Source organism: Stomoxys calcitrans, chromosome 2, assembly GCF_963082655.1.
Source record: "Stomoxys calcitrans chromosome 2, idStoCalc2.1, whole genome shotgun sequence".
NCBI lineage: Eukaryota > Metazoa > Arthropoda > Insecta > Diptera > Muscidae > Stomoxys > Stomoxys calcitrans.
The window spans coordinates 198,451,778-198,467,446 of NC_081553.1; the positions used below are offsets into that span (position 1 = coordinate 198,451,778).

The window sequence follows — 15,669 nt, forward strand, 5'->3', positions numbered from 1 at the left end:
GAGTATTTAAGAGAGGCCACCGTAGGGCAGAGGTAAGCATTTCCGCCTATAACGCTGAATGCCTGGTTTCGAATTCTGGCGTGAACATCAGATAAAATTTCCAGCGTTGGTTATCCCCCCTCAATGCTGTTGACATTTGCGAAGTACTGTGTCATGTAAAAACTTTTCGCCAAAGAGGTGTCACACTGCGGCACGCTGTTCGGACTTGGCTACAAAAAGAGGCCCTTTATCATTGAACTTTAATTGGAATCAGACAGCACTCAGTGCTATGTGAAAAGATTGCCTCTGTTAGGTGAGATTCTTCATCATCTTGAAGGATTTGGAGATACTTTCGATTTTAGAGAGACTAAACGATTGGACTCTATATTAATCACGATATACGTGGAAAATCATGTGGCACTGAAGGCTTATAAGGTTGAGGCTGGTTACGAGATGCAGAAAATATCTTTAAAGCGTGGGGAAGCCTGTTAGGCTTTGCTGGCTCGTGGGTCACCCGGTGGTGGCGGGAAAGGCCACCACAGATGTAAGCATGTCCGCCTATGACGCTGAAAGCCTGGTTTCGAATCCTGGCGTAAACATCAGATAAAATTTTCAGCGATGGTTATCACCTCTCAATGCTGTTGACATTCGCGAGGTACTATGTCATGTAAAAACATCCATCATCCGCACTGCGTGTGGACGATGTTCGGACTCTGCTATAAAAAGAGGCCCCTTATCATTGAGCTTAAACTTGTATCGGACAGCACTCAGTGCTATGTGAGAAGTTTGCCGTTGTTTGGTGGCATTCTTCATCATGTAGTACATGGACAATCATGTAGCGCTGAAGGCTCATAGGGTCGAGGCTGGCTACGAGATGCAGAGAACATCTTTAATTCGTGGGGAAGCCTGTCAGGCTTTGCTGGGTCTTGGGTCATCCGGTGGAAGCGGTTGATGACACGACTCTGTAGCTTATTCTGCAATGGAATCAAATCCGGGGGTGCGATTTCATTGGTAAGATTGAAGCTAATGTAAGAGTGGCTACCCTATTTGACTATAACGATTTACGGAGAAAGTCAAGCTCGACTGAAGGCTCTAGCATCTGGCCATTGCAGGTAGCGGTAAAGGCAATCAAGCTTTTATGGTTTCTGGGTCATCAATAGGCGGCCGGGAATGAAATGGCCGACAAACTAGCCAGGAATGGATATTACCCACCCTTGTGCGAACTTTTGTATGGATAGTTAAGCGAAGCCGAAGACTGTGTCATAGGATCAAATGAGGTCGAGAGTGGTAGCAAATTTGCCCACGATCATTAGGACAGGAACATTAGGACAGAGCAGCACAGGAACTTTAGGACAGAGCAGAATATTATGGAGCAGGGAGAAAACTTCTCACCTATCAACGAGTACTGTCCGAGTCAAGTTTAAGGTCAATAACACGGAGGAGACCGAGGCCGAACGGTGAGCTGCAGGGCGACACCTCTTTATGGAGAAGTTTTTACATGTCATAGTAGCTCACAAATGTTGCCAGCATTAGGAAGGGATAACGTAATCGAATCAGATTAGGATATACAATAGCTGTCATGTAGGGTCTTCGGCTCATAAAAGGCTCATTTATTATCCGATTTCGCTGAAATTTGGAACAGTGAGTTTTTCTAGGGCCCCGATAACCGAACCGAATATAGTCCAAATCGGGTAATATTTACATACAGCTGCCGATTTGCGGATTTAGGCTCTTAAATCCATAAAAGCAGCATTTATTGCCCGATTTCGCTGAAATTTGCAACAGTGAGTTGCAGTAGGATGCCCAATATTTGAAAGGAGAATGGTTCAGATCGTATCAAATTTGGATATAGATGTGTGGATTCAGGGCTTTAAGCCAATGAAAGCCCCATTTATAAACCGGTTTCGCTGAAATTTTGAACAGTGACTTGGATTGGACACCCGATATCCGAACCGAGTATGGTCCACATCGGACCACACTTGGATATAACTGTCTTATAGACCGATCTGCCGACTTGGGATCTTAAGCGCGTAAAAAGCGGATTTATTATCCGATTTCGCGGACATTTGAAACAGTGAGTTGGGTTGGGCCACCCGATATTCTGACTTTGGAACATTGTTTGGATTAGGGGTCCCGATATCCAAACCGAGTGTGACCCACATCGGACCACACTTGGTTATAGATGACATATAGACCGATATGCCGACTTAGGGTCTTAAGTGTGTAAAAAGCGGATTTATTATCCGATTTTGCTGAAATTTGGAAAAGTGAGTTGGATTGGGTCACCCGATATCCAAACTATATATGGTCTACTTAAGACCACATATCGATATAGCTGCCTTCATAAGCGTAGATATGCCTCTTGGGGGTGGGCTAAGCATCCCCCAGAAAAGTTTAACCACCAATTTGGCACAGTTGTTGGAAGTTGTACTTGGTACTGTTGTTGGAAGTTATAACAGAACACCACATGCAAAATTTTAGCCAAATCGGACAAATATTGCGGCTTGTAAGAGCTCAAGAAGTCAAATCGGGTGATCAGTTTATATGGGAGCTATATCAGGTTATAGACCGACCTAGACCGTACTTGGTACAGTTGTTGCTAGTTATAACAGAACACCACATGCAAAATGTCAGCCAAATCGAACAAATATTGAAGCTTGTAAAGGCTCAAGAAGTCAAATCGGAAGATCGGTATATATGGGAGCTATATCTAAATCTGAACCGATATGGCCCATTTTCAGTCGCCAATGATCTACATCAATACTAAGTATCTGTGCAAAATTTCGAGCGGATAGCTTGACGCGTTCGACCGTCATGGTGATTTCGTCAGACGGACGGGCGGTTGGAGGGACAGACATGGCTAGATCGACTCAGAAGACGAGACGATCAAGCATATATGGGGTCTTAGACGAATATTTCGAGGTGTTAGTATACCCCCATCCTAGGTTAGGATACCCCCATACTATGGGGGTAAAATTGCTGTTTATCGATCAACTCAGAAGACGAGACGATCAAGCATATATGGGGTCTTAGACGAATATTTCGAGGTGTTAGTTACCCCCATCCTAGGTTAGGATACCCCCATACTATGGGGGCGGGTATAAAAATTGCTGTTAATACCTTATCATATTAAGCCTATGCTACCATATACATTAATTTTACAAATTCATTTATGACCTCCAATTGTTAAAAAAGTGCTCTGTGTGACTCCATGTGATCTTTCTGCTGTGACCTCCAATTATACTCATTTGTGTCCACCAAAGAAATCGACCAGAAAGTTGGAAAACGTAATCCTTGGCGAAGGAAGAGGCTGTATTATGCCTCTTTTAAAAGGCCGCCTCGAAAATTACACCACTTGCAGGATATGGGTTCGTAAGTATTGCATTTAGTGAATGAAATGCTTTTTCATTTCACTTCCTTGAGAGCACTGCACATGCAGAGCCATGAAACCAACTAAACATGCAGAACCATGTAGTCAACCCAACCCACTCACCTTCTCAACCACTTCACTGACTTTCATGTCTGTGTGGCATTGGCTGTGACAGTGGCGGCGATAGCGGTAGCTGTTACAACGCACATACGAGTACCAGCGTTTGCCAAGGTCCTTTCAAGTTATTTTGTTAGATTTTATTTTGTTTTTTGCGCCATCACCTTCTCAGCTTGAGTGCGTCTACAATTGTTCTTGAGAATAATGGAGAAAGCAGAAGCTCAGGGTAGAAAAGCTATAAAAATTAAATAAAAAATTGCAAAAACTGAAAGTTAAGGTTAAAACCAATGCTAATGCATCATTGCTGCAAAATTTGATGCTAGCACTTTCTTATAGAAAATGGGGTAGCTGCTTGGTTGGTGGGTCTATGACATGCTGTCGGATAAAGTTTTCACTTTTCATGTGTTGCAAAAATGGTTTAGTGGTTGCCTTGAGAGGTCTTTAATTTGATTTTATGTTAAAAACATTGAACTTTGTTTGGTTTTAAAATTGAGGCAACACTTAATAATTCGTAAGGAAAGCCTTGTTAGTTATGTGGTTACTTTATGGTTGATTGATATTGATGTCATAAATAATAAAATATTGTTTTGGGGGATGTAGAAAGGTGATGGAAGAAAGTTTGTGGCAGCAAAATATTGAAAATTTGTGTTTGGGGGTCTTGTGATGGTTGGGTGATATTTTTTTAAGGCACTGGATGTAATCAGTTGGTAAATTTGTAACTTTTAGGGATCACTTGATGTTACAATTTGACTGGTATAGTTGAATAAACATAAAATTAGTTCTGTATCTGATGGAAGTTGTATTTATTACGAAAAATCTTAGACATGGATGGACAGATAGAAGTACAGAGAGATACAGACAGACGGACAGATATACAGATGACCAGACAGAGAGATAGACCGATGAAGAGACAGGCTGATAGATGGAGAGGTATATGGACAGATGGACAGACAGATAGTCCGACTGGCAGACAGAGATTGGAGAAAATTGTTGATAGTACAGCCATAATGGTTCGTATCGGATGTATTGGGTTGACCAAAAAGTAATTGCGGAGTTTTTAAAAGAAAGTAAATGCATTTTTAATAAAACTTAGAACGAACTTTAATCAAATATATTTTTTACACTTTTTTTCTAAAGCAAGCTAAAAATAACAGCTGATAACTGACAGAAGAAAGAATGCAATTACAGAGTCACAAGCTGTGAAAAAATTTGTCAACGCCGACTATATGGAAAATCCGCAATTACTTTTTGGGCAACCATATTAGACCGTCCCATCCCATAAGGGAGAAAATTTTATTTGGAAGTAGGGAAACGCATACCCTCCATTTTCTTTTCTTTTGGTCCCAATAAGCAAAATAGGAAATATCATGATGATCGGTTGATGAATACACGTGCCGAAATTGCCATTCTTTGGAGGATTTTACGTATGAAAATTAAATTTGAGCAGTAAACTGAAAGTAAACTTTTGTATGACACCTATTATTACCTAACAAAAGATACACTACCACGATAACCAGTACTTTGGCAGCTAATAGTGTATCGGTCTGGGAATTACTTCCCAGCTCGATCTAGCCATGTCTGTCCGGGCGCGAATCCGCCTGTTTGTCTAACTGCATTTTGTAATCAAGGTACTGGCAGCATTTCTTATCCAATCTTTACGAAATTTTGCATATATCACTTTTGTTTTAGCCAATGGACAACGCTCTTAATTTTAATGAAAACCGGTTCAGATTTAGATACAGCTTTATTTAAAATATATTGCCCGATTTTCACTTAAATGGTCGTTGTTGCCGATTCGCACGAAATTTGGTATGAAGTGTTTTATTACTCATCTGGAAGCCTCTGCCAAATTACATCAAAATCGGTTCAGATTTAGATATAGCCCTAGTAGAAAGATAGTAGCCGACGTTGAATTATTGGGCTGTAGTTTCTTCTCTCTAAAGAGATGTCGCACTGCGGCATGCCGTTCGGACTCAGCTATAAACAAAAGGCCCCTTATCATTGAGGTAAAACTTGAATCGGACTGCACTCATTGATATGTGAGAAGTTTGCCCCTGTCCCTTAGTGGAATGTTAATGGACAAAATTTGCAATTTTCAGTTTCTGTAGGTTGGGTTCAAATCCCAACAACAGCAGCAGAAAATATTTTCATTGGTGGTTTTCTCTCATTCTAGTGGCGACACTTGTGAGGTATTTACCTTTGGTAATCAGCCGTGTATATTTTCTCTTAACTGCTGTCGCTCTGAGGCAAGCCGCTTGGACTCGGCAATAAAAATGAGGTCCCTTATGATTGAGCTTAAAACTGTATCGGACAGCACTCATTAATATGAGAGAAGTATTCCCGCTGTTCCTTACTTTAATGTTCATGGGCAAATTTGCAGTTTCTGTAGGTTGAAAACTATAATGGGAACTATATATCCAAATCTGAACCGATTTTGATCAAATTTAGCTGAGGCTTTCCGATAAGTGATACAACATTCCACACCAAATTTCTTACCGAGCGAACGATATATATATGGGAGCTATAACTAGGTTAAGTTAGGTTTAAGTGGCTGTCTGCCATCAGACTCACTTAGACGTTTTTGGCCATTGTGATACCACAGGAGCAGGAGAAGGAAGATGCCTTCTAATTCCTACCGCAGAACCATCTACATCGCTTTAAAAAGCCCAATAACTTCCGAAAGTGCAACTCATTCTGACTGCCAGTGCGGGACACACACACACAGAAGGTCTTCTATAGTCTCTTCTTCGTCGATTTCCTTACAGCTTTTGCAATAGTCGGTACTGGCAACCTTCAGTCGTCAGCACGTTTTCCGATTAGACAGTGACCTGTCATGGCGGACACAAAAAAAAAAATATTACAGACGGACTATGAGCATAGAAAGCATATACGGCCAGACGGACATGACTTAGCCGAATCAGCAGGAACTGCACCACTACTATGACTATAACTTCTGCGTATAGCCATAGTGGTGGTGCAGGGTACAGTTTGTGGCTTTGCAATAAATTTCATATAAATGAATACTTAGGTCATCAATTTCATGCTTGGATATAAAATACTCAACTGGATGCCTTAGAAACCACTACATGCAACCTTGGACATTATGGCGGCACGGTTTATCATATTTCGTATTTTCGTTTCACCAATGCCACAGCCTGCAGCTAGAGGCAGTGCCTTACACTCTACAAAAGTGTCGTCTCAGGTACGAGTATTCGATCGGAATCCTCCTTCCAGGCTTCCTATTGATGCCTCGATTTTACCGCGATGGTATGACCTGATCCTGACCTCTATCCATTCACATATAGCCTTAAGTCTATGGGTGAATGGAAGTTTTGTTAGGGTAGGTTAGATGATCTTGAAGAGATGATGCGGATATTAATACGGCCCATACCACTATGGACATACACCTTTGCCAGTAATCGGCTTGTTGTGCGCCCTTAATACTAAAAATTAACCTCGATATAGAAAGTCGAAGTGAGGAATTCCGTGCAACTTACAAAATCCCTTATTGTTTTCCATATCATGCCCCTAAGTTGGTTCATGTCTAGTATTGTGTCCCTACCAAAGTATCGGTGTCTGCTAGCCGCGAAAGCCGCGTAATGACATAGAAAATGGTCCAACTTGGCATGCTATCCCGTATCGACTACGAAGAAGTGACATCGTAGTCCCATGTGTCCTGTCTTGATACGAATACCATACTGACCTCCCTATTACTTCCTTTCAGGCCCCATTTCGAGCCTAGGGCCCGTCTGCATAGTGCTCAACATCTGTAGGCCTTCTCGGTACGCTTTTGAATGTGGCACTTCCTACTCAGTTTCCTCTTCAAAATCACCCCTAAAAATTTGATCTTGTCAAATATCGAAATCGTTCTATCGAGGAAACATGGTGGTTCGAATTGGCCCACCTTCATCTTCCTCGTAAAAAGGCAGATTTCGGTTTTTTCTAAATTAACATTGAGACCCCTATGTTAAGCCCAGTAGTATGGCTTTCGGCCCTTCTGCATAACTAATTCGGATCCCTACCACTTAGAAGTAGTGTAATATCGTCTACATAGCAGTCCCCTTAGTCAGCATTCGCAATAGGTTATTTATGGTGGCCACTCATAGGAGTGGCGATTAAATGACTCCCTGTGGCGTGCCATGTTTTTTTTTTCTCCCTTATTTTTATGTCATTGGACCCAAAATTTATCTTCCTATTCCTAAGCATAGGATTTATTCAGTCTCTAAGGACCCAATCCACCTGATACTGGTCTAAAGATTGGATCAGTATGTCGGTCCTCACATTTTTCAAAACACTCTCGATGTCAATGCATACCGCCAATGTGTATGGCTTGGTATCGAAGAATTCTTCTATTTTATGAAAAACCTCGTGCAGGGCAGTCTCCACCAACCTTTCCTCGACGTAGGCATGCGGTTTGTTTTTGCTAGATGTCCTACTCTTTATCATGGTATCCTCTATTTTAAACCTCGTGTAGGACATTCTCCATCGACCTTTCCTTGATATAGGAATTCTGTTTGTATTAGAGCAGTTCGATACATGTCATACTCTTTGTCATGGCATCAAAAATACATTCCATGATTTTGAATAGAAAGGATATAAGGCTCATAGGTCTGTAGGCGTTTGGTTTCGCATAACTAGCCTTGCCGGACTTGGGTATAAATACCACCCCCGCCTCCTGCCGGTCTTTCGGTGTATATGCAAGTCCTAGATATGCTGTGAAAATAATGGCCAAATAGGGTGCCAGATAGTCCACTTCCTTCTGCAGTAACGACGAAAATATTCAATCAGGTCCGGATGACTTAAATGGTTGGAGTTTCCTTCAAGACTTCCTTTACCACCATTTCTGTAATGATAAGCCTTCGAATAACCTCATTATTCCGCAATCCCGGTGTCTTCATGAGTCCCGTCGTAACCTGCGGAAAATGAGTTTTTGGCTCCGCTTATTGTTCATTGCATTTCAAACAATGTTTTCTGTAGTTAAGTATTTTCTAGGTTATTTCATATTTTACTGCATCCTCTTCAAATGTGAACACTCGTATGTGCAAAATTTCCAGTCACTTTAAATTTCAACAGATTTTCTCTTAAGCTTTTATTCGATAATAAAGTTGATGCCTCCTAGTTGATTAAGATGCCTTTCATCGACCCACTTACGCTTGAGTTGATAAAATATTGCAAACTTTTATAATTACAATGAACACTACATAGACACACACACACACTAAAACACACCTCCTACATAAAAGTAGTACAAAGGGCATGGTGTAGGCTTAGCTGCACTTTGGTGTTTGTATGTCATGTCATGAGCGTAGCTTAAAAAATTAGAGAGGGGGGTTAATAACAGCAAATGTTGTATAGCTGTGAGGGTTTTTTCTAAAAGGAATTTTGGTTGCATACAAAAATAATTTTTAGAGAATGCTTGCTCCCCAGCCATGCCATTTGGCTGACGCCCCTGATTTATGTGACATTATGCATAATGCACATTAATGCCAACACTTATTTTTGTTTGTATATGTAAAATAGTATTTGTGCTTAACAAGTACCTACTTGGGGTTGATTATGGCTAAGCATTTTCCATAATTCTTAATAAAGTGCTAATCCATGCAACAGTAGTTTTGTGGGGTATTTAGCTAATTGCATGAAAACAGAAGAGGAAGAAGACTAAACAAATGGGGATTTTCCAATAAAAATAGGGTTAAAATTTAAAAAGTTTAAAAACAAGTAAAGAGATGGATCTTTGAGATCCATGATTTATACTAACATCAACACTGATATACATGGTCAAATGAGATAAATCGCAAAACATTTTTCAATCTCAGTAGGTTGCACAATCAGAAAAATAGGACTTTTTGGAATTTAAGACAAGTTTCCGATAAATAATTACGCCGTTTATGAACCCAGGTTGTCATTATATGTAGGGATTTTGAGAGTGATAAACGGAAGATTAACAGTCATTTACAGTCTTACCGACTTATACAAAGGGAGATCTAATAATCAATCTTTCCAACATCACCTTTTTCTATGGGACAGGAAATCCAAACGAACCGGCTCATCGCTATGCTGTAGGTCAATGCGGCCTACGCACAAAAAGCACTTGCAGTGACATTGAACAAATGTTCAAGTGCACTACAAAAACAGTTCGGCAATGTTGATTTATTTTGTTGTTCTAAGCATTGATAAGTAGTTTGTGTCGGAATAGTGGAAAATTAGTCTTATTGCTCTCTTACTGCGCTTGGAAGAGTTAGGGGACTTATTGATCCCTGTTTACGAATAAAAGCGTGCTCTACACCGTGCTCAATGGTGGTTGCTATGTAGAGCACCTTAATCAATTTGACAAAGGTGTTGATGAAGATACATGGCGTATCAGAAATCGTGACACACGATGCTAGTCAAAGTATGTTGGCATCAGCACACACTTGCTAAACTTGTATAAGTATTTTGCTGTGCTATTCTTTGAAAAGAAAGCATTGAATGATCTCGATCTGGAATATGTTCGAAAAATAACGAAAAGGTCTTAATGATCAAAATAAAAGAGCGCAAGCAGACAAAATGAAATCGTTGATGGGGACCACCGAAGGAAGGAGGCATATTAATTTTGTTAATCCGTTTGCAGCCCATAGAAATATTCATTTCTGACCCAATAAAATATGTATTTTCTTGGGGCAGAGGACTGCCATCAGTAAATTTGGTGAATCTTAAGCCTTTTTTGGCAATATATTCCCAGCAAAGGCCGTGGGCGACTAAAGCGCATGTACCACTGTGCGACAATAAAACTGTCGTCAGAAAGACGAAAGTCCTATGATTTATTCAGATCGTGAGAAGATGAGGTAAATACTGAGAGGAAGGACGTCAGTATGGCTTTTTGGTATATTTTCGGAGCACATAGGGCCATGGATCCACTTATGTATATCCGGGGCTTCTAAGGACCCACAGCTCACACAGTGGGTTCATAGATGTTGGGCACTAGGTAGACCGTACGCTCAAAATGCGGCCTGAATCTGTGAATAGTTCACTGGGTCTCGAGGAGTGTAATTAGAACAATACTCATTTACGCCTCAGTAGTTTGGTGGCCTGTGATGGAGAAAAACTGCAATGTAAGGATAAAAGGTTCATAGAACATGGTTAGGAGGGGTGATGAGGTCTAAGTCCTCTAGGACACGGAAGATTATGTCATATAGGGGGCAAACTGATGAAGTGGCAGCTATTGCGGTTATGAAGTGATGAGAGAGTGAACAGAAGATAAAAGCAGGTCAGACCATCGCGTCATAATCGAGGCGACGATAGGAACCTGCATGGATTAGAACTCATTTCGAATCGGATAGCTGAGGCGACACTTAAGGTTGAGTGCGAGACAGCGACATGGTCTTAGACTAAGAGAACTCTGTTATTTCCATCTGGAAGTCCTTGCTACCCGGATGAATCAAATCTAGAGGCCAGAGTGGTAGTCCACTTTGAGGACACAGGGACTGAGATTTGTCTAAGACTTCGGAAATACGGTGCTGCACGCGGAGATCCGGCCGATACAGGAATGTGTTAGATGGTATGGTGTTATGGCAAGGATGTTGGACAGTAACCTGGCCATTGGGGTTGTAACAACCAGAACGATGAGATAAAGGTCAGCTCATGGACAGGATGTTAACGCCTTTTCTGAGGATGGCACGATGCTTATCGTTAGAGCGCCGGGCCATAGCGGAATTGGGGGGAACGAAAGGGCAGGGCAACCGCCCGTATGGGGCCAGAAGATTACAATTTTTTTAAATTTTGTGACTGTGAGACCTTCTGGGGTTAGGCAGTTCGAGTGAAGGTCGAAGGCGATGAACGCACTGGGAACCACTGTGGGACGGTTAACGGTCACTATGACGACGAAATCCGGAGGCCACCGTAGAGCAGAGGTTTGCATGTCCGCCTTTGACGCTGAACGCCAGGATTCGAATCCTGGCGAGACCATCAGAAAAACCATTTTTCAGCGGCAGTTTTCCCCTACTATGCTATGTAAAAACTTCTCTAAACTTCTCTGCGGCACGCCGTTCGGACTCGGCTATAAAAGGGAGGCCCCCTTTGAGCTTAAACTTAAATCAGACTGCACTCATTGATATGTGAGAAGTTAGCCCCTGTCCCTTAGTGGAATTTTCATGGGCAAAATTTTCATTTTGCATTGCATTTGGACGACGAAATTCTTATGGGGGATGTAGATCGTGAAAAGTAAACGATATTACTGAGAGTGGAAATACGAGATAGGAAGGAGGTCAATATGGCTTTCGGTATCTTTACGGGTCAAATTAAAGTTCGGGCACACTTATGGAGAATAGTTGCGGCAAGTGATAGCATGTGGGGAGGACGGTGAGACGTTGCAGCATTTCCTATGTCATTGCTCGGTTTTCGTGGGTAACAGGCACCAGCACTTTGGTGGGGACATAATACCAGGTATGAACCTACTCAGGGGCGTGTATGAAAAACAATTAAGGATTTTGTAAGTAGCAAGGAATTCCTGATATAGATTTTCTTTTTCGAGGTTAATTTTAAGTATTTACAGCGTACAAAAGGCCGCAGAGTTGTTTCTCCCTAGTGGCATGACATTTCAATCTAACCTAACCCTGATCGGTCATTGGGGCTAAAACAACCACACCGATAAGTTCATGGATACTCTTGGAGTGTAAGAAGAAGATTAATGCCTTCTATTAGGATGACGCGAACAGCATCGTTTGTAAGGATAAAAGTAAGGACAGGCAAATCGCCCCTTGGGGTCAGGAGACTGCCATCAGTAAACTTTGTAATTTCGAAACCTTTTGGGCAACCAAATCCGAGAAAGGGCCGTGGGCGACGAAAGCGCATGTAGAACTTTGGGATTGTTAACGCTTTCTAGGACGACAAAAATCTTTTGGGAGATCTTGATAGTGAGAAGTCGAGGCAATTACTGAGAGTAAGTCGGAAGATGACCATTTGACACATTGGTTAGACTCACTTAGATGTTTTCGTCCATTGTGATACCACAGAGGCAGAAGAAGATTCTAGTTCCTACCGTTGAACCATCCAGATCGCTTTGAAAAGCCCAATAACTTGCGAATGTTCACATCCGCTAAATCAGACAGGTTCTCAAAGAAATGAGAACCTAATGTGGAAATACTACTAACTGCTGGTGCGGGACACACACAGAAGGTGTACTATAATCTCTTCTTCTTCGATGTCCTCACACCTTCTGCAAAAGTAGTTGCTGGCAACCTTCAGTTTGTCAGCATGTTTTCCGATTAGACAGTGACCTGTCATGACGGACACAATGGCTGAGACGTCTGTTCTTGCCAATGACAGCAAAGCAGTAGACCTCTTCTAGTCTAGATTAGGTTATATAGTTTTGGAATGCCCACATCCCCCTCTTTGTGACCATCTATCATGCGTTGTCCTTCGGTCCTGAAAACTTAGCTTACATGTCGCTAGAGGCATACCCACAGATACCAGTATACCTGGAATGTGTAGGGTAGTTCCTAGCCTCGCAAGCTCATCCGCTTTACAATTTCCTAGGATATCTCTTTGGCGCGGCATCCAGAACAGGTGAATTTTAAACTGTTCAGCCATCTCGTTGAAAGATCTGCGACAGTCGAGAGTGGTCTTTGTGTTTAGAAATACGTTCTCCAGGGATTTAATGGCTGCCTGGCTATCTGAGAAGATATTTATGCCAATCGTCGTAATGACATTATATCTTAGCCATTCCAGCACTTCCTTTATTGCAAGGATCTCTGCTTGATAACCACTACGGGTAACCTTTTCGTTATGACCAGTTCTAGATCTTTAGAGTACACCCCAAAGCCCACCTGGGTGTTTAGTTTGGAACCATCCGTATAGAAGTCTATGTAATTTCTGTTACCAGGGATATCGTAGTTCCAATCGGTTCGATCAGGAATAGTGGTACAGTACTTTTTATCAAAAAGCGTCTCAGGTAGGGTGTAATCTACAAGCAGCCACATGACCAAGGAGAAAGCTGGCCGCCGCAAATTGGGTAGCCACATTGTCCAGAGGCATAAGATTAGCATTAAATTCAGTTCATCAGATGGTGTCGTTCTCAGTGCGGCTGTGATGCACAAACAAGCCATCCTTTGGATCCGGTTAAGTATTGAACAGTAGGTGGACTTTTGAAGCGCCGTCCACCAGACCACAACACCATATAACATTATAGGTCTGACAACTGCAGTATATACCCAATGCATGGCAAACGGTCTAAACCCCCAACATTTGCCAATGGCTTTCTTGCAGGTGTATAGGGCATGAGTGGCCTTTCTTGCCCATTCCAAAATGTTGGATTTGAAGTTCAATTTCGAGTCCAGCAAAACACCCAGGTATTTTGCGCTCTTTGTAAATGGAGCATTCACTCCACTCAAGGAGACAGGTTCCACTGTGTTGTACCTCCTGCTGAAAAGAACTACTTCTGTCTTGCGCGGATTTATACCCAGACCACTTTCGGTAGCCCACTTTGCTGTTGCACCCAGAGCTTTCTGAAGTATATCTCTTAGAGTGCTGGGAATTTTTCTCCTAACCGCAATTGCCACGTCATCAGCAGACGAGAGCACTTTTACGCCTTTTTCTTCCAGATTTTTAAATGGCTATTATCCAAAGTAGAGGAGACAGTACACCTCATTGAGGAGTTCCTCTGCTGACCCATCTTTTTAGATCCACAGATCCCAAGCCTGCCGTAAAAAGTTAGATATTAATAAACTATCTTACTGCAGAGTTGATGCCTAGAAACTCCCACTCCTTCATGATTGACGTCGGTTTTAGATTAGTGAAAGGATATAGCTCCCATATAAAATGGTCCTTCGAGTTGAATTAGTGGGCCCCCAAAAACCCGCAATTATCATCCGATTTGGTCAACATTTTGCAATAGTTTTTATACCCTCCACCATAGGATGGGGGTATACTAATTTCGTCATTCTGTTTGTAACTACTCGAAATATTCGTCTGAGACCCCATAAAGTATATATATTCTTGATCGTCATGACATTTTATGTCGATCTAGCCATGTTCGTCCTTCCGTTCGTCCGTCTGTCTGTCGAAAGCACGCTAACTTTCGAAGGAATAAAGCTAGCCGCTTGAAATTTTACAAAAATATTTCTCATTAGTGTAGGTCGGTTGGGATTGTAAATGGGCCATATCGGTCTATGTTTTGATATAGCTGCATATAAACCGATCTTGGGTCTTGATTTCTTGAGCCTCTAGAAGGTGCAATTCTCATCCGATTGGAATGAAATTTTGCACGATGTGTTTCGCTATGACTTCCAACAACTGTGTTAAGTATGATTAAAATCGGCCCATAACCTGATATAGCTGCCATATAAACCGATCTTGGGTCTTGATTTCTTGAGCCTCTAGAGGGCGCAATTCTTATCCGATTGGAATGAAATTTTGCACGATGTGTTTCGCTATGACTTTCAACAACTGTGCCAAGTATGGTTCAAATCGGTTCATAACCTGATATAGCTGCCATATAAACCGATCTTGGGTCTTGACTTCTTGAGCCTCTAGAGGGCGCAAATCTTATCCGATTGGAATGCATTTTTGCACGATGGGTTTCGCTATGACTTTCAGCGACTGTGCCAAGTATGGTTCAAATCGGTCCATAACCTGATATAGCTGCCATATAAACCGATCTTGGGTCTTGATTTCTTGAGCATCTAGAGGGCGCAATTCTTATCCGATTGGAATGAAATTTTGCACGACAAGTTTTGCTATGACTTTCAACAACAGTGCCAAGTTTGGTTCGAATCGGTTCATAACCTGATATAGCTGTCATATAAACCGATGTGGGATCTTGACTTCTTGAGCCTCTAGAGGGCGCAATTCTCATGCGATTTGGAAGAAATTTTGTACAACGGTTTCCCTCATGACCTTCAACACACGTGTTTATTATGGTCTGAATCGGTCTATAGCCTGATAATGCTCCCATATAAATCGATCTCTCTATTTTACTTCTTGAGCCCTTTGGGGCGCCATTCTTATTCGAATCGGCTGACATTTTATACAGGTCTCCAACATATTATTGAATTGTGGTCCGTACCGGACCATATCGTGATATCGCTCTAATAGCAGAGCAAATCTTTTATTTTATCCTTTTTTGCCTAAGAAAAGATGCCGGGAAAAGAACTCGAAAAAAGGGATCCATGGTGGAGGGTATATAAGATTCGGCCCGGCCGAACTTAGCACCCTTTTTTTTTGTTCTT

The 15,669-nt window shown here is 41.8% G+C and overlaps 1 protein-coding gene across 1 annotated transcript in view; it reads left to right on the plus strand.

Moving 5' to 3' along the window:
* The window catches only part of LOC106084797 (uncharacterized), a 168,438-nt gene that overhangs the window by 133,244 nt on the left and 19,525 nt on the right, over window positions 1–15,669 (plus strand). The gene's annotated exons all lie outside the window — the stretch shown is intronic.